Here is a 19,458-nt window from a genome sequence, read left to right as displayed (position 1 = left end):
GGGCCGTCAAAAGTCGCGAATGGGATTCTCTGGATCGTCTACAGACTCGGTTCGGCCGAAGAGTTTGGCGGCGTATGACTCGACAGGCTGTAGTTGCGGGCCCGCCGCGATATCCGGCTCGCTTTTACGTCCCCACTCCCGCTCGCTCCGAGAAGCCGCTGCGAAACCTGTCGTTATGTTTCCCGCTTTCCTTCCTACCCTCGAAAGTTTCAGAAAACATTTGTGTGACTTCATGTCACAAGTACAGTGTCTGTATCGGCTGAACAGAATTTTATTTAAAAAAAGGTGAATTTTGTAAGGATGTTAGCCGATCGAGATTCTATGAAGTTATGTCTTTTTGTGATTACTAGGAACTCGGTAGCGCGAAAAATATGGCAGATAAGTAATAACCATATCCTTAATAATCCCGTAATTAGTACTTATAGAGGAAGCACTTCAATTCGAGAATTCAGCACTCAAAGTGATATTATTAACTCAACAAAAACTTCTTAAACAAAATCTTTTTGGGTGCTACAACCTACAGTACTTTGGCACTGCGGACGGCACCCAGTATATGGCAGCAGCGAAAGAAATATGAAATAGTGGACTAGTGACGTTGATCTCTTAATCCTCTCCACTGCGCGACTGCAGACCAACAGTAGTGCAAGCTTTCGCTGGCATGGGCTTCATCGCGTCCTTTTCTTTCTTTCCTTGTGGTGACGCCAAGAATCGACGCGAAGCGTGCTCTATTATGTTGCCAATCTTGCGGTCGTACCGCAGCTCGGATAATCACGTTTGTCCGTATAGCAGCAAATAAAAACCAGGCTTTATTGATCGGAATGAAGAGAACTCGTAATTGTCATAGCATTGGCGCCCGCGCAGCGGGGAGGCAGGTAGCGTTTTATAATAGGGTGGGGAGGTCAGCGTCACTGACAAACAATTAGTTTTTGTTTTCGTTCAGGGCTGCCCACCGACAAAATACTGCGTGCCATAGTACCTACGACGATTTTTGTGAAGTTGTTTTTGGGCCAGATATTAATGTCGGGCTTCAATTTTACAAAAGCAATATTTTCGCTAAAATTGGTAATTAAAACTTTATTATAAAGATATATTTTGTTACTTGTGACATGAGTCATATTTTCCACGATGTCGCATTTGTATTGGCTACCAAGCCTCACAGTCTACAGAAGATGTGCACATGGGCTCATCACACGTTATCAGTGCAGCACCCTGTGTTATTTGGCGCAGGAAATACAACGTCTATGAAGGAATTACGGTCACTGACCAAGTCTGATGAATAATCTGACGTTTCAGAACCGCGTACGGGTTCCTTGTTCACTGAGTTGGACAAGAAATCTTCGTCACTTATATAGCCAGCACGTGACGTAATGAACGTGCGTAAATGGCAGGCATAGTCCCTGGTGTCCCGTTCATCGTAGCCGGCGTCGATTGAATGATCAGAGATTCTAGCAGCCGTCGAGATGACACGTTCTTTTCTTTGGCAACAACAGTGGCATTGTCCCAGTCAATCTTGTGTTTATGTTCATGCGCATGCTCGGCAAAGGCGTTCATCGTGTGGCTATTATTTCTTACATCACGTTTATGTTCTTTGAGGCGTCTGGAGAACTTCCCTGTTTCACCAATATATACTCTGTTGCAATCAGCGCATGGTGCCTTATATGCAACTCCTGGGAATGATTCAACAGGTAACCTGTCTTTCACATTCATGAGCTGGTTCCGGAGCTTGCTGGTCGGGATGTGGGCAATGCGCAAATCGTATTTCGAAAATATGCGTGACAATGCCTCGCCGTTTCCTTGGACGTAAGAGATGGCTGCACGTGCACGGATTGTCGTGTTGTTCTCCGAGCTTGGCTCTAATATCCGCTTCTCAGTCCTGCATATGAAACGACTAGGGTAGCCGTTGTGGGTTAGTTCATGGTGGATCGTCCGTAGTTCCATTTTCAGTGCATCGTCGCCTGAGCAGACGCGAACGGCGCGTGTTATCAGGGACGACACTACGGATGCCTTATGATCGACAGGGTGAATTAATTAATTTAAATAATTATAAAACAGCGTGTATATTTGCTGCATTCGCGATCTCTGGGAAAGAAGGCGAAGGAGAGGGAGACCCTGGGAACGTGCGCGGTATCCAAGGAGGTTGTACTGGAGCTGAAACCCAGAAATTGTCGATATCCTCGCCTTCCTCGACTACATCAAGGGGGGGGGGGGGGGGTGAGGGGGTGACAGAAGACCTATGGGCCCCGGGTGCCAGACGACCTAGCTACGCCACTGGCAGTGACCCTAGCCTCAAATTTCCTCGGCATTGATGACGAGGATGAGGTGTAACGATGGAGCAATGCAGATGGGAAATATGTAAGTGTGAAACGTCCCGCAATTGTCCGCGAGTACAACCGATGTATGGCAGGCGTTGACAAGACAGACTTTCTGATAAGCTTCTACCGAACATTGATTCGCAGCCGAAAATGGACACTGCAAATTATCACGCATTTTATGAACCTGTCCGTGACTTACTCCTGGCTCGAGTAAAGGCTGACGCTGAAGTTCAAGGGCTAAGGGAGCTGATGGATTTGCTCAAATTTACTCTAAGTGTTGTGGAGAGTCTAGCAAAAGCTGGTTCTCCTGATCTGCCACGCAAACGTGGAAGGCCATCCTCCTCCCCCTGCAGCCACTCAAAAGGCAATATTGCACAGCCCAGGGACCAGTGTACAACGTGAGATATGATCAAGTCGGGCACTGGCCGCTCATGGCCGAAGACCAACAGCTATGCAAGTTGGAAGGATGCAAAGGAAAGCCAAAAACCAAGTGTGAAAAGTGCAACGTCCACCTGTACATATCAAGCACAAAGAACTGTTTTAAAACGTTTCACACGCACTAATCAATGTGCAGTACTGGCTGCACCTCAAGGCAAGCAACATGTTTGTTTTCAATATTTGAATATTTGTGAAAGCTTGAAAATAAACAGTAACGCCAAACATTGTTTTTTTTTTCTTGCAACCACTAAGCCGTGGTGTCCTATATATAGGACGCGGCGCCATCTTTTAAACTAAGGGAGTCCTAGAGAATTTTTTTGTGTTAGTCTGTTCCTTGGGTGGCAGTGAATCAATATACCACTACAGAAAAATTCCTGAAGAGGTAAAAAAATTCAGGGCCTAAAGGGTTAATGAGCGCCTTAGAAGGAAGCTTGACCTGAAACTCTCCTATCATTATTAAAAAGGTGTTGATGATGATTCACCTATTAAGTCCAAAACTTTGTCTACCCTCGTCTACGCAAAAAGCTTGCCAGCGATCGTCTAGTGAGAGCATTTCTGCATTTAACATTTTGTATAGGGTCAACGGAGCTGCCCCAAAGGTAAATCTTTCCTCCTAATAATCAACGCAGGTTTTACAGCGCGCAGAAATCAAGGCCGTTTTGCCCGCTTCTGTTCTTATTTTTCCAATTTTTATTTTTTAGTGCAAACACAACAATAATATTTCAATAACTGGTTTCGGAAGGCTACGGAGCGCAGACCTGCTCAAAAAGAAGTGAGAGCGAAAAAGGCAAAGGAAAGAAATACAAGGAAATGCAAAAGGAGGAAACGGGGTGAGAAGAAAGTTGCATTGGATACCATAACTGTACACTAGTCATAAAACAGTAACGGGTGCCCATCTGATGAAAACATTGTAAAGTTAACTCAAACATTGAAAGCTATGGCAAGACAGTTTTCTTTAAAAACGCAGTAAGACGAAGTCGAAGGAACACATACGACAGGAGTGGCGCTTTGACTTCATCTTCGTCTTTAGCGCTGTTTTATGAAAATTGTGACGATGAACGAACTCACCCAAATCAAGGCATCGATGGCAAGGTTTAGCGCTGAGCTGAAGGCGTCTCAAAATTAATAAATAGATCAACTTTATTTCCCCCTTTTGTAATGGAAGGGCCCAGCACACTAAGAAAAAAAAGAGTATCCCTTACTCTTTTCGAAGAGTCTGGACTCGTCACGTATACGACTCACTTTGTGGGAGACACCCGAACTCTCTTTTGGCAAAGAGTCCCGAGACTATCTGCTCAATACAAGGTGTTTGCGTGACTCCGCACACAATAGTCATGCATACTCTGTTGTAATAGTCACCTATACCCTCTCAAAAGGGTCACAAGACTAGTGCCGAGGGAGTCCGTTAACAATTCTAAATGAGTCCAACGACTCTAGATAAAGTGTCTCATGAACACTGCAAGAATGACTGACCAAACTATTCTAGATGAGTCTGATGACTCCAGCAGTGTGTCAAGTTACCCTTAGTGCGTGGTGCCGGCCTCTTGCAAATAAAGTAAGGTAACTAATCTATGTAAGTCGTTTCACTCTTGGATGGCAGTGTCGAGCCGCTTTTCAAAATGTGTCAACAACTCTTGCTGTAAGTACACACGACTACGGCTAGTTCTCAAGAAGACTACTATGAAAAGACAACACAGGATAACAAAGAATCCACAGTAAACTTGACAAAAAGCACATGGCAGGTTAGCAAGAAAAAGTTAATATTTCATCAATCTTTGTTATTGTCTTCTGGAAAATTCAAATGTATAAGTCAGCACAGAATCACTATGAAAGCAAGACAGTTCTCTTTACCATTAAACTGGAATCAATAGCCAACTAAGCAAAACAGTCTTAAATAAATATCCAATATGTAGCCTGCAGCTGCATATGCATGACACTGCAATGCCACTCAGAACCATAATGAGACCCCAAAATATTATGTAACTCATGTAGAAGGTTAATTCACCACCGCACAAGTCTCTTATAATATGTCAAAAGATTCATAAGTTCCACCTATTTCCCTGTTCTAAAAGACTTAACTTACGACTTAACATTCTAAGCAAGTAAGCTACACATAACAAATAAGAGAGGCTGCACTTATGTATAAAGGAGACCTGTATAAGGAAGTGCAATAAAAACAATATTCCAACTTAGATTACATTACCTATGCATTATGCTATGCTTGCTGAAAACAACTGGTTGGCAATTGATAATCCAGTCTAATAGTAAAAACAGCTGTCTTACCTTATGGTACTCTTGTTGGCACTTTTTCCCACACAATTTGTGCATGTTAGCGTGAGATGAAAATTGATCTGAAAAACACATTAAAAAGTTGTGCATCAATTTTATTCTGTCATACAACATGCAACAGTGTATAAAAATCTCATAACTGACAAAATTACAAAAATAAATACAGCAACACTTATACTGATCATTTATTTATGTTGAGAAACATACTTTTGCAAGACTAAGTAAAATAGCTGACACAGACAATTTCACAGGTCGAAATAACCGCTAATACAAAACTTTCCATAATGCAAACACGTTGACAAAATAAGTAGCACAGGCAGCTGTATTTTGTTACGGCAAAGATAGCGCATGAATGATGAGGACAAGAGAGGAAGCAGAACACATAAACAAACTATACCCAGCTGCATGCACGCAGCTGTAACAATACTCATAGTGCACAAAGATCCAAAAGAAACAAAGAGGAAGATGTGAGGAAGGCTTCTTTTACTCATCACAAGTCATCCTGTAAGAGCACATTATGCACTGGCTGTAATCTATCCTCAGGACATACATGAATAAGTTACTTTAGGTGCCACATCTATAAATCACTCATACAATGTTCTTGTGATTTTCCTTATTCCAATCTTTAGCTTAGCAAGCATGACTGAGTTACGTAAAGCCTCCCTACGGCTTGGCACATATACACAAAGAAGTGTTTCTATAAACACTGGAAGTCACGGACGGATGACTGACACATACCTCTTTTATTTGTTTTGTCTTTGTCATTATGATTACCTACCACAGTAGTCTTTTGTAGAGTGAAACACATCCAAATAACACACTGTGGGCAACCAAGTGTGAATACCTGTTCTCGATTTCTACCTTTCTCTGGTGTCCCACTAAGGTAACAATGGTGCGAAGGATTGTCTTCCCAACGTATGCATTCCCATACAACAGGAGCAGATGATAAGCCACATTAATGGTGCATGAAATAAAGCATCTGTGCTTGACTTTCCACTGCCGTTCCAATCTGGATTGACCTTTTTTTTTGCTTTGTATACACTAGTACAGGTGCTACGTAGTCCCCTTGGCACCCAGAGCAATTCTCACACCACAGGAGGATGTCAATTTTTTTTAAAATTCTAAGCAGAACTCTCGTTATGGGGGACAATTGCGAACTTATATTTTTGCTTTGTATCTTAATTATGTTGTTGACCTTTAAATTTAGCCACTTTACTACTTTTCTGCAGACAGGCCATTGCACCAATGCTAGGTTTTGAAAACACCAGAGCAGGGTAGAAAGCAAGAACAGATATTTATAATTTGGGTGCCCTCTCTGCATTGCATGGATATGTTTCAATGCACGATAAGACTACTTGGTAGCTAAACATATAAAAGTTAAGAGAATTAAGCTCAAAGCCTACCAAATTAGTAACTGGGAACTGGGAATTTCATATGTAAATTAAATTTCCTGATTCCCAGTGATGAAACAGTTTTGAGAATATGTGCGAAGGCAACCAAGTCACTCATGCTCACAAAGGAAACAAAATAAAAACAAGCAAGATTACAAGAACTTCGAACTTGCAATCCAAAGTAAGACACCTGACATGACTGATTTATGTATTTACTGAGCATAAATTACAGCTAGCGCATAATCTGCTTGAACAAGATGACAAACAATGAGTTACTGTTGCTTTCTCTCTGGGGCATTTGGCTCTTCTGAACACATGCACATTGTATGGCACAGCTGCGTGGATGTAGCTGGGCATAGTTATGAGTCAGCATCACTTTGTTATTATGGTCCTTCACTATTATTGTTATGATTTATATTTGGCAAGCAGCCTAACTATCGGGTTGATCAGCTGTATTTTAAACAAAACATACTGACAGATTTCCGTTTCTAGCTAACATAAGGAGGCGGGTACATCCTTTCAGATTTCAAGAAACAGCTGTGCAACAGAAAGTCTACAATGACCAGTACCTTTATTATTAAGTGCCATGTACTAGATCTTTCTGCAATGAATACCTCTATTACCAAAAATTGTAGTCTGAAAAACTAATTGGAAAATATTTACAAGTGACAGATACTAGAACTGCATTACAATTGCAAATTTTTTCGTAAACAATATCACAATAATTGAAGTTTTATTAATTTCAGCAAAATGGCTGACATCCTATTATTGAGGCTAGTCAGTGCTGAAGGTATTGTTAGTTTGTAGGAGTCCTCAGACTGACAGCTCTGAAATATTTATCGCCATACTTGGTGGAACATGCTTTGCTGTTGCAGATATTACTTAGCCACAAAACATTTTGTAAGCCTTATGGGACAATTCTGTGTGGAAGATAAACCTATCTGATCATGTCTTTTTGGGTTGTGTATCTCGGAACTGGTGCTAGTCTGAGTTCTTACAAACTAGACGTTATTGAGTACTGTAATTATAATGCCTGCCACTGCTATAAATTTCTGTTAGCGAAAATTGTCGCATTGTCATGAAGCAGATATGTTCAATTTTTAGCGGCAGTCACTGCTGAAACACTCAGTACAAAGCACAAAACAAAGATATGGAGTCAAAATGTAAATGTCGAACAAAGTTATAGTCAATTCCTCATTTCACAGAACTGTCTTTTTTTTTTGTTAGTTTGCCAATACCAATTGCATATCCACAAACATTTTAGTATTGCACTTCTGGTAAATGCAGGAAATTTCAGTGTTTAACGGAAGCCCTTGGGAAGACAGCCCAGAGTCGCTTTAACAAAAAGACTTGCATTCAATCTGCGTTTCTATGTTGTAGGTCACTATAGCAAGGGGCATGTTTTGCTGATTGAATATTACTCGAAACAGTCTTATTATTCGTACTAGAGGCTTTGAAAGAGAGCAAATTGTAGAGTTCTTCATGCAGATTTCATATATGTCATTAGTATTTCTTTAGCTGCTTCTTGAGTTATGTCCCACACAATGGGAAAATACACTGATCTTTGCGGGCACTTTCTTGTGTACTAAATTTTCACAAAAAGCAGTGTGCTGTAGCTACCTCAGCTCTTCGTAGACTACAAAGTACCGATATCTATTCAAACAGCATGTAAAGTTACTAGAAGTATGCAAGATTAGTAGGCAGGCAGAGAGGCCTGCCTACTAATCTTGCATACTTCTCATGCTATTGTGAAAAAAAGCTATTGAATATACTTCAAAAACATTTTCTCACAATAGCATGAGAATAACCTTATGCACTTATAGTTGTCCTATACTAACGAAATTTGGCATACGTACTCTTCAAGATATGCAGAATGCTCATATCTAATTGAAATTGCAATCTGTAAAATTATTTAATGTGGCCTAATATATTCTTGCATAGTTCCAGTAATTGTACAAGCCGTTTGGATAGGTATCACCACTTTGCAGTATACGAATAGCTAAATAAGATACAGCATGAAGCTATTTCTGAAAACTTTATACACAGGAAAGTGCCCCCCAAAATATTTTGCCACTGTGTAGGACATAACTAAAAAACAGCAGCTACACAAAAATAAATGACAATTCAAATCTAATAAAACACTTTATGAATGACAGTATATTCAAATCTCTAGTACAAATATATAAAAAAGTTGTTTCGAGGAGTTAATAAGTGGGTGTCAGTGTATTCTACCGAAGTGTTAGAAAATGCCTTCAGGCATACCATGGGGAGCTTTATAAATAGCACACGCACGCATCTGCCTAAAAAGCCCCATGCCCTGCTTGAATTCATTAGTCATTTTTGCATTCTGTTGTATGTCACCATTTGCATCCCTTAACATAGAGTGCACAAAACCAAAAACAGCCTATTACCGTATTTACTCGCATAATGATTGCACTCGCGTAATGATCGCACCCCTAAATTTTGTCGTTTTAATTCGATTTTTTTTATTTCCCACGTAATGATTTCACCCCGAACTTGCCGCAGCGATGTGTCACATGCCAAATCTAGCTAATAATGATCGCGCTTACCATCTGTCGACTGCTATGCGAACGACTCTTCAAGACAAACCAAGCAGTCTGCACGCAAAAAACTTTCTTAAGCAGATGCCCCATTTCATTGCTTTCATCACTTTCCGCACTTCTACGACAAAAAAAAGCTACAACCAAACTTTCCTTTATTATGTGTAGGCTTTATAATGGTTGTGGTCAATAAAAACAACAAAAAAAAAGGCGTCTTTCGATTCTTCTCATCTGCACTTGTGGGCACGCAACAAATCGCGAGCGGCAATGATAGCAGCCACGTTTACACTGATAGGTTAGAAGTGTACCCTATTCATTCGCCGACGTTTGTAACGCAGCTAAGATATTCACCCACCCTTAGCGGAAACGTGCCACGTTAGGATAGTGGTGAAGACAAATGCCGCAGTTTCCGCAGCATTTGTTCCTATGTCACTGGCAGCTAAGTGCGCCCATCTGTTTCTGTCCCCTCAAAGTGGGCATGGCTATGTTATTGCCGCAAACTTGCAAATACTTTTCATTACTAATATGGAAGAAACTGTTTGAATGCACTGTAATGTACTCACGAGAAGAAAAATGCATTCGGCGCGTTCGGCTTGCTCTGCCGGCCACCATTTTTTTTCGTGTCCTGCACTACATACAGCAGCAGCCGCCTATTTGTTGACCTATTGTCATCCCGTAGTAAATGCCAGATAATATATTTTTTTCTTTTTGCGGGAAAATTAACCAGTGTAATGACCGCACCCCTGAATTTGAGTCAATTTTTTTTGCAAAAAAGTGTGATCATTATGCGAGTAAATAGGGTAACACACGGAATTTTTAGCCTGTAAAGGGGTTGTATACAAATGGGGCAGCCCACTCTAGTGTGACAACAAATATTTGTACTCACAATATTGAAACCAGTCATAACATATATCCTCACAAATTTGGAAATGAATAACCAAAGAACCTTGCTGATTGTCTCATTAGTGTCCTAAACAAGATCTTTTGATGTTTATAATTTCTAGTTTAATTCACTTTCTCTAGTAAATGGACTTTGACCTAGACTACTCAGAGTAGGAGACTAACCCAGACCTGGAAGCCAATATTTAAATCTGAAATAAAGACATTCATCCCACGACCACGTCACTGCTATGTCATCAGAAGCGTGCATCCATGGACTGTAAAATAATTTTTACATGATCTGTACTGTTACTCTTGCACTAATAAATTACGAAATGCACTTGCTATTTAAAGCACTGCTGTAAACCTTTGTGTTTGAGAAATGAAATACTCAAAAGTGTAACACAACCAATGTGTGCATATAACCTACGATGCCTTTGACATTCGTCAGTGTGACAAATGGGCACCGAGAAATGCAAAGGGCATCATAGCTTTCTTGTTTGAAACCTTGTGTGCGAGTATATTACTGGTATCCTTGCAGTGAAAGGAAGTGAATTATCAGACTTATGAGGGGAACTTATGTTTCTCTAGTTTAATATTTTCTTTTTTGTGCTCCTATATTCTTGACTTTTCCAAGAATAATGGGTGTTTGAAATAAGTACTCTATATTGCTCTTAAATTTTTCCTGCACAAGAGCTCACGTTAGGTTACATTTCTTGAACACTTTGCATGCTGTAGATAATCAAAAGAAAGAAAAAAATGCTGTAAGTTTGCATTTTAGCCTTCTCTATAACAAGTATGAATCTATAAATTACATACACAAGTACAAAAGAACTACGAAAAACTGGGCATAAAGACATACATTATAGTAATAGCAGGAATCGATGGTGAGAATTCTAATAGAAAGGAACCATTAAAAACTAGGCACTAAAGACACATATTAATTATAATAACACAAGTATTTGCTAAGAATTTGAAGAGACAAATAGAATGTCTCTTCAAATCACTCCACCCTAACATTCATCCATGGTTTGACGAGTGACCACAGTTGGTGATGCTGTTTGGATAAGTTGCAGCTGAGGTGCAGCTGTGAAATAGGCGGAACATGTAGAGAGGTCACCAAAGGTTGCACGCTGGTCGCACAGCAGGTTGCCTTGATCTCCGGACTCACTCGACACTCATGTGTTGAGCCTGGTTATACGCCGTTTGCAAGAGGCCTGGCCCGTGTGTGGTACGGCTTTGGTAAAATTTCGAGGCAACCTGAAAAACACAGATCGATATCTATAAGCACCACAATACTCTTCACCATAGGGCAAACCTGAAGTTTACCATGGGCACATAGCAGATAATGAAAACAGACACAAGCCACCAGACTTCAGGTATAAAGATGTGCAAAAGTGTAAATGAGTGTTAAGAGCTGTTTATAGGATGGAATGTTTCATTTTGTCTTTTGTAGATGAATAATAGTATCTTAACATAAAGTCAAGTGTACTTGGCCCTCCCTAAAAAAATTTAAATTATGGGGTTTTACTTGCTAAAACCACTTTCTTATCATGAGGCACGCCGTAGTGGAGGACTTCGGAAAGTTCGACCACCTGGGGTTCTTTAATGTGCACCTAAATCTAAGTACACGGGTGTTTTCGCATTTCGCCCCTCTCGAAATGCGGCCGCCGTGGCCGGGGTTCAATCCTGCGACCTCGTGCTCAGCAGCCCAACACCATAGCCACTGAGCAACCACGGAGGGCATGGCCCTCCCTATTTGTGTAAGTAGGCAATTCCATGCGAGCTGTACCGACCTGGCACACGACCACTTGAAATTTTTTTTTGAAGAACTGGAGGCCCTTCAATATAGCGCAAATGTTAATTTCAAAAAATACTTAACTTAAAAAGTTTTTTTACTGGCGCAAGCACTAAGTGAGATTTTGTGTAATGCACCAATCTATGCATCATAAAAGGCATAGCAGAAAAATTGGTTCCTTCATTAAAGGGGCCAAATTTTTCGGGACTATAAAAAGAGACCTTACACCAAAAATTGAACTGCTTATTAGCCACTGCTCAGTTTATTATGGGTCATTAAACATGGACAAAATGGCCAATTAACATTATTTTCATGAATCTGGCTTACAGCAAAAGCTGCAAATTTATGTAATCCACATATTTAGGAGTTGTGCTGCATGCAAAAACTGGTTTCAGGAACATAAATTATACAGCAGTGCACAGAGATGCGGATGAACTAGCAAAAAAAAGTCAGTTTTGGTATGTTTATCGGCATACTTACTATTGAGGCAGTCCTAGTAAATTTATGCCCAATACCATGTATGAGTGTACACCGTATTCTTTTTAGATTGCTAAAGCTTTATCAAAGCAGTTTTTTGTTAAGCAAGAAAAAAATGTACAAGTGGTCTCCTACTGGTTTCAAAATTTGCAGCGCGTTTCGTCTAATCCACAGAGCCTTTTGGCGGCTAAGGCAAACTGCATGGACTTGAGCATTCCTGCACCGATAGCAGGGAGTCTAAACTGCTTTGAAGTTAACTCTTTCATTGCTGAGTGGCTACAAGCCACTTCACTCAAAAAGTTGCCACTTAATCACATGTATTTACATTAATCTTTCTGTTGGCTTCCAGCCTGCTTGGCATCATCACGAAGGCTGCCAACTCCCTAGTGGACGTAGTCAGGACATGGTGGTGGCAGGACGCAGCGGCAGGAGCCGCCAAAGGCTTCAAACTCCCTAGTGGACGTAGTCAGGACACAGTGGTGGTAGGATGCAGGGGCGGGAGCCACCAGAGTGTACCTGCAGCAAATTTGCACAAATGCTCTTAGTCCTACCATGTCACAATTTACAAGAAAAATTAAGCAGTCTGTGGAACATGGATACCAATACAAATAAATGTAAACAGTTAGGTCCCACAACACAACTAGAACATTGACAAAGAAGAAATGGTACTTATGCTTATGAAAATCCAAGCAATGAAAAAAAGAGAATGTGCATCCGATTTGTGCACGGAAGCTCAGTGGAAACCTGAGCTCATACCATCAAGTGATCTGCTAGTCAACTGCAAGCCTCTTAAAATGTCATTGTATATTTTTTACACACACTATGTTAAGCTGCATTAAAACAAGTTCAGCATCTCTAAATATAAGTAATCACGAAGCAATTCAATTAATGAATTCCAGTGGTCGATAATGCAACAAAGTGCACGCTCTGATGAAGCTGGCCAAACTGGGTAGTGACAAGTAACAGCGTGGTTCTCTACATCTTGTTTTTCTGGCTTTCGCTGTAGCATTAAAATACACAAGAAATATCACATTCCTGACATTTAACCCTGCCAATTTTTATTCCATAATGCATAATACTTCAGCAAGAGCAATAATGCTGTCTTTTAATCATAAATAGTGATAGAACAAGAAATTTTACTGGAGCTAATGTTTTGACAAGAAAACTTATCTCCTTCTCTTTGTCGAAACATTGGCTCCAGCGATGCTCCTTGTTCTACGGCTCTTCATCATTTCAAGTCTCTGTCTTCCTGTGTACCTCTGTACTTTCAATGTTGTATCAATGAAATTGTAATAACGGAGAATTAGTAAATGTAGCTGATGAAGAACTTGGGCTTGTTGGTAGACAATGACAGAGTAACGGCGCAACATAGAGATACGGACAAAGGAGGCTCATGTGTGCCGTCTCCTCCAGCTATGTCTCTCCTTTGGACAATTACTCTATCTCGATGTAAAAGTATTACCCTTGCACAATAATGCTGAAATGAATAAAGGCCAGGAAAGTGGACACAAAAATTACAACAAATAGCATCTTATGCTAATGAGATATGGGAAAGTCCCTGCTACGATCTGTCTCACCAATAACGTGCTGGATAAGATGGCGTCTTCTTCTGGATGTTGGCATTTCTTGAATACCTAAAATAAAGTACATTTCAAAATTACAAAAATACACAGAACAGCCGTAGCAGAGGAGATAACGCATTGTTTAGTAAAAGAAAGTAAACTAATCTCTGATGCAGTGCAGACGAAATTTCCTTTATTAAATTAGCAGAATAATACATCACACTTCATTTCATTTAATGCTGTGAGCGTTTCTTGGTACAACAAAGAAAGGTATTTCTGCATGAAAACAGTAAAATAATCATAGCCTTCTACTTTTACAAAATACGCGACAGCGACTAAGCCAACTACAGCAGTATATACTTAAAATTGTTATATGCACATTACAATAGCCAAGACAGGAGAAACTTGGGTTTATATGTAGCTCACCAAGAGGTACCACCTTGGAATCGATTCATTTCTGCTTGCCAAATATCTGCACTAACATAAGACTACAAATAAAAAGACCCTCGTTTTCATAAAATACCGGACTCAAAATAGAAAATCCAGTAGGAATACCACAATTTCTGTGCATAACACAGCCAGGTTTTGTGCGCCTAGTAGGATTTACTATATAAAGGTTGCAGCAAATTCATGCTTTTAAATATTTACCACCATGAAAATAAAGATTACATAAAAAATAATAACATTATACATCGGCTTAGATTGTCAGCTAACGTATTTTGTGTTTTCTACTTACAGCCAAATGCACATAAAATTTGTTCTGTTTCAGCGCTTTTAAAGCGCTGTGTCTGTTCGCTTGTGCATGCAGCCGCTTTACCGCTCTTAAGATATCTGTGCTGCCACATCGCCTGACACTGCCATACAGCGTTGTAGCGCTTTTATTATTCGCGGTAATATACCTAAAGCGCTAGTAAATCTTCAGAATACACAAGCTGTCTTTTCGACTACCTGTCTTCGCCAGCGAAAGTTACACTGGTACTAGTATTGTATCTACACTTCAAGTTACGCAGGACAGTACTTGATATTCTACGGATCTTTCGATGCGACAGGCCACTCGTCACCGGAGTCGTTAAGAACGGTGTTTCTCCTGGCAGTACAGCCTTGCAATAATTTCAGATGCTCTCCTGAGGCTTCCGTCTGCCAGTAGTATTTTCGCATACATACGCGCACGCATGCCCAAGAAACGTCTGTGAACTGCCAAGAGAAACGTGGCGCAAAATGTAGCCATACCGGAAGGACCGAGTCCGCGCCGTTTGTAAACTCGGAACAAAAGCTGATATGCTTACCTGAGACGTTAAGAGAAATATGGCACAGGTCACAGGTCACAGGTCCCCGCTGGTAGTGGTTCGTATGCATCTGGTCGTCTCTGTCCGTTGCGATCTCCCATATCACAATGAAAGATGCAGTGCAAACCGCAGCACTTCGGACGCTTCCGGCGAGCGCACTTGCTCGATGTCGGCAAAGACGAAATCGGCGAAACGCTGCTGCTGGCGGCGGTCCCCTCGTCGCAATCACACAGCACGGACAGAAGCTCCCACCGTAACTTGTCGCAACGCTTGGTTGCAGTCGTCCCTAGCGCAGCGATTTCAGAACCACTCAACGACAATGTATACTCGTGCATGATGCAGCGCAACTTTAAAATGGCGTCATGCTATTGACGGCTTCGGCTTTGGATCATTTTGTAGCTGCACAACTGAGCAGAACAGTTGCGCTAGTTTCGGTTTTGTTTACTCGCGTTGAAATAAAAACTGTTTTGCTCACTGATAATTTTACGTCACTTAAGCAATGTTCACGAATGAAACAGCCATGAATTTAATACGCGTGTTGAAATACCCGCTACGTTCACTTCGCAGAAGCAAAATTTGCTCGTCCGAGCGTGGTTGCGTTTGAAATATCTATCGGTGGGCTGTCGGAGCATGCTCGAAGTGTGAAGACGCGGCGTAATTGTCCTTAATTTCCTTAGATATAACGGTGCGGCTGCCCTTGATTTCCGTCTAGTGCAGTTTGCTCTGATGTGAGGTAGAACTACAAAGCCGCCCATGTTGCTGAATGATCTAGTGCACCTGAAGCTGCCAGAACTCCGGCATTTCCTCCACAAGTTCTTGCGACTGTGTGCCGCGATCACCAAATGCGAGCGTAGTCATTTGGCGGAGATTTAGCAGCACATTTTCTAGAACTATCGTTCACCGCTCTCTCACGACATGGAGAAGCAGTGTGGTTGGTCCTTGGTAAAAATTTCTATTTATTGCGAATTTTGCGATAGCAATTATATGGACACAACCGTCAAAATATATCTGTCGGTGTTACCGTGAGCTTTCGTATAAAGTCAAGTGCGATAAGATCCTATCCCGCGCCGTTGGCTGTGCGCGTTAAAGGAAGTGTTCGAGGCTGAGCCGGGCTCGATGGGCGCCCCAAGTATCTATAGGAGGTCACGTCATAAAACGCGCGCAAGCCGGGAGAGGGATGCGGGATGCGCTAGTTTAGCGCGCTTCTCCTCCTCTAGCCGTTGCTCTAGCCCGGTCTTGCGCCACCCTCGCTCTGTCTTGGTGATAATTTCCGATGGACGCAAAGCTGGGGGGGAGGGGGGGGGGGGGCGCTCAGATAACGCAATTTTGCGGAGACGCTTTGACGGAAGAGGCAGCAGAAGCGTTCTGTCCGCTCTGTTCGCGCCCTTCGTCAAGCCAACGCTGTGACAGCGAGTGTTCGCCGTCATTGAGTGAGATCTGTTGTATGCACGTACGCGCGTGACCCAGTGCTTCCTAATTTAAGGAGTAAGCGAATGTTTACTGCAGTTTATTCAGCCGATGAAACAACGAACATTGGTTCCAGCAGTAGTTCGTGCAGTGGTTCAGGCAGCATTGGGGCGAAACTGCCGTATTTTTGTTTTTATATTTCTAGGGGGTTCCAAAGCAGTGTTGCGTACGTTAATATTTGTTTGTGGCCGCGGAACGCAACGCACAGTAGCCCAGTGGCTTTGGTGTTGCACTGCTGAGCTCGAGGTGACGGGTCCAATCACAACCGCGGCAGTCGCATTCCAACGGGGGCAGAATGCGAAAACGCGCGTATACCGTGCATTCCGTACACGTTAAATAACCCGAGCTGCTGAAAATAAATCTGCAGCTTTCCATTACCGTGCGCCTCATAACAAGATATTGATTTTGGAACCTAAACCTTCGAAATTTAGTTTAAGTCGCGGAATTACATTTACAATCGACACTGTTGACTGCACCTACTGAACTTATCTCTTTGCTGTGCTCTCTTTAGTAGCCAATACTTTTTTTTAGATTTACTTATGGTCAGAACCAGTGTGACAAATCCAAGTCTTCCTTATCATAGGAATCCAGCTATGGCTTAAGCGTGTGAGGTATCAACAAACATGGTCAAGAAAAATCAATATATAGAGTTCGAAGTAATTGCAGAACATGACAAGGATGAAAGAATGATACACGGCGGCATTACAACCAGGACAGAAACCCGAGGGCCTGCCTAAAACAGAAGAGTTTATCTGGTATTTCTTCTCCTGCATTAAATCTTTCTCTCGCCAGACTCATCTCCAATATCAGAGGAATGGCGATCTTCCATGACTCTTAACGTGCTATTGAGAGTCAAACGACCCATGCGGGAATGTTGACTCTTCTTTTTGACTCTACTCGCGCAAAAGTGGGTCTTCGGAAGAAAAAAGAGAGTCAAGTTGCTGTGACTCACTTTTTACTCTCTTTTTTCTTAGAGTGAGGAGGCGGGGAGAGAGGGAAGTCCATGTTCTGTCCTAGCTGAACGCTGGCTTTATGAGACATTTCGAGGTGTCGCACCTCGATGGCCCACGACATAGCGAAACAAAGCCGTCCGTGTTATTCATTGCCGAAAGAAAGGATTGCAAAAATTTAGGTTGACGTTAACCACAGTGTTTTGTGCACACAACAGCTCAGCAGTCGTGCCTAAGATATGGGGTGCCCCGCTCATTAGCGTTCCTGCTGAGAACGCTAATGTGCGGGGCATCCTACACCTTACGCACGATAACCTCCGGCCCATCTCGCTCACGTCCTGCGTGGGCAAGGTGCTGGAGCACGTCCTGCTAAACAGGTGGCAAAACTACCTGGAACGAGGAGGGCTGTACCCGGCCACGGTGATCTGCTTCAGGCAGCACCTTAGCAGGCAGGACGCGATGCTGCAACTCAAATACCAAATCATCGACGATGGCCGCAGCGCCCGCGACAACAAAGCAATCCTAGGGCTCGACCTGCAGAGCGCCTTCGATAAGGTGAAACACTCGGCGATTCTGTCCCAAGTCTCCAACCTCAACATGGGCGAAAGATCCTACAACTACATCAAGGAATTCCTCACGGACAGGGCCACCGAGCTACGAGCAGGCGACCTACAGACGCAAGAGGAAGCTCGGGAGCACCAGCACACCGCAGGGATTGGTGATTACGCCGATACTGTTCAACATGGTAATGATCGGAGTGGCCGAAAAGCTCGCGGACATCGAAGACGTCAGGCACACCATCTACGCGGACGATATCACGCTGTGGGTGACCTGTGGCAGCGACCCCCGCATCGAGGGCGCGCTGCAAGCCCCCATCGACGCAATTCGTCGACGCAATAGAAGACCAGCTGGAAGGCAACGCACTGAGGTGTTCGCCGAGCAAGTCGAAGCTTCTCCTACTCGCACCTACCAGAAATAGCAGAGGGATGACCAGACAACGTGAACACGAAAAAATCAGAATCGTAACGAAATCTGGCAACGTGATGCCCGAGGTCGGAAAAATTAGGATCCTAGGCATGGTCATCGAAAAGCACGGAAGAAACAGCGAAACCTTCACCGGCAAAAGACGCCAACGCGATTCGACTCCTCAAACGAGTCACTTCCCGGAAGGCTGGCATGAGAGAGGAGAGCCTAATTAGGCTCGTCCAATCCTTCATCGTCTGCCCCGTCGCGTACGTTGCAGCCTACCGCAGATGGCTGCAACACGAACGTAACAAAATCAACGTGATCATCAGAAGAGCGTACAAGACGGTGCTGGGCCTGTTGGAGTCCACGAGCGCGACCCGCTTTTTACAACTCGGGATACACAATACGCTCGAAGAAATTGACGAAGCGCAACGGACCTCTCAACTGGAGCGGCTGTTCATGACCAAAGCCGGCAGGAAGATACTGGAAGACCTGGGAAAAGGACACTCGAACGAGGTGGAGATGAAGCTCCCGGTCCCCGAAGAGGTCCGACGCCAGACCAGAGTCGACCCCATACCGAAGAGGATGAATCCCGAGTTCAACAAGGGAAGATGAGCGGCGAGGGCCAAGGCTCTCATCGCCCAGCACGCCAACGACGAGCACGCGTGGTACGGGGACGCGGCCAAATACCAACGGAACGCCTTCGCAGGGGTCGTCATATAGGCGTCAACCGGCGCCACGAGGACGGCAACAAGCGTGAGAAGCGCCGGAGCGGAACAAGGGGAGGAGGTAGCCATCGCCCTGGCCATCACCGACGCAGACTGCCACACGGTACTGAGTGACTCGAGAGAGGCGGTGCGAAACGTCGCCAAAGGCCAAATCTACAGGGAGGCCGAACGCGTCCTGCGAGTGGCCAAACTACAAGACAGAACAGTAAGACTCAAGTGGTTCCCGGCGCACACGGGCGACGCGTCGGAACGTAATGAGAACCACAATGAGACGGCACATGCCGCGGCGCGAGCGCTAATCAACCGCGCCCCGGCGACAGATCGTCCGATGTGGTTCGGAACCAAGGACCGCAT

The 19,458-nt window shown here is 43.2% G+C and overlaps 1 long non-coding RNA gene across 2 annotated transcripts; it reads right to left on the bottom strand.

Annotated features, from left to right (window-relative positions):
* Positions 1 to 5,113: 5,113 nt before the first annotated feature.
* On the bottom strand, positions 5,114 to 15,346 carry LOC135907887 (uncharacterized). 2 transcript variants are annotated; one of them, XR_010566150.2, is made up of 5 exons: positions 14,994 to 15,346; positions 13,723 to 13,779; positions 12,471 to 12,661; positions 8,239 to 11,130; positions 5,114 to 8,167 (listed from the first exon to the last, which is right to left on the bottom strand). It is a non-coding gene; the product is annotated as an uncharacterized lncRNA (long non-coding RNA). The 2 variants fall into 2 exon arrangements; XR_010566149.1 differs by having other exon boundaries at positions 5,114 to 11,130; positions 14,994 to 15,343.
* Between the last annotated feature and the right edge of the window lie 4,112 nt (positions 15,347 to 19,458).

Source organism: Dermacentor albipictus, chromosome 1, assembly GCF_038994185.2.
Source record: "Dermacentor albipictus isolate Rhodes 1998 colony chromosome 1, USDA_Dalb.pri_finalv2, whole genome shotgun sequence".
In the NCBI taxonomy this organism is placed as follows: Eukaryota; Metazoa; Arthropoda; class Arachnida; order Ixodida; family Ixodidae; genus Dermacentor; species Dermacentor albipictus.
The sequence above is the reverse complement of the archived record's forward strand: the minus strand, read 5'-3'. Positions and strand labels throughout refer to the sequence as shown.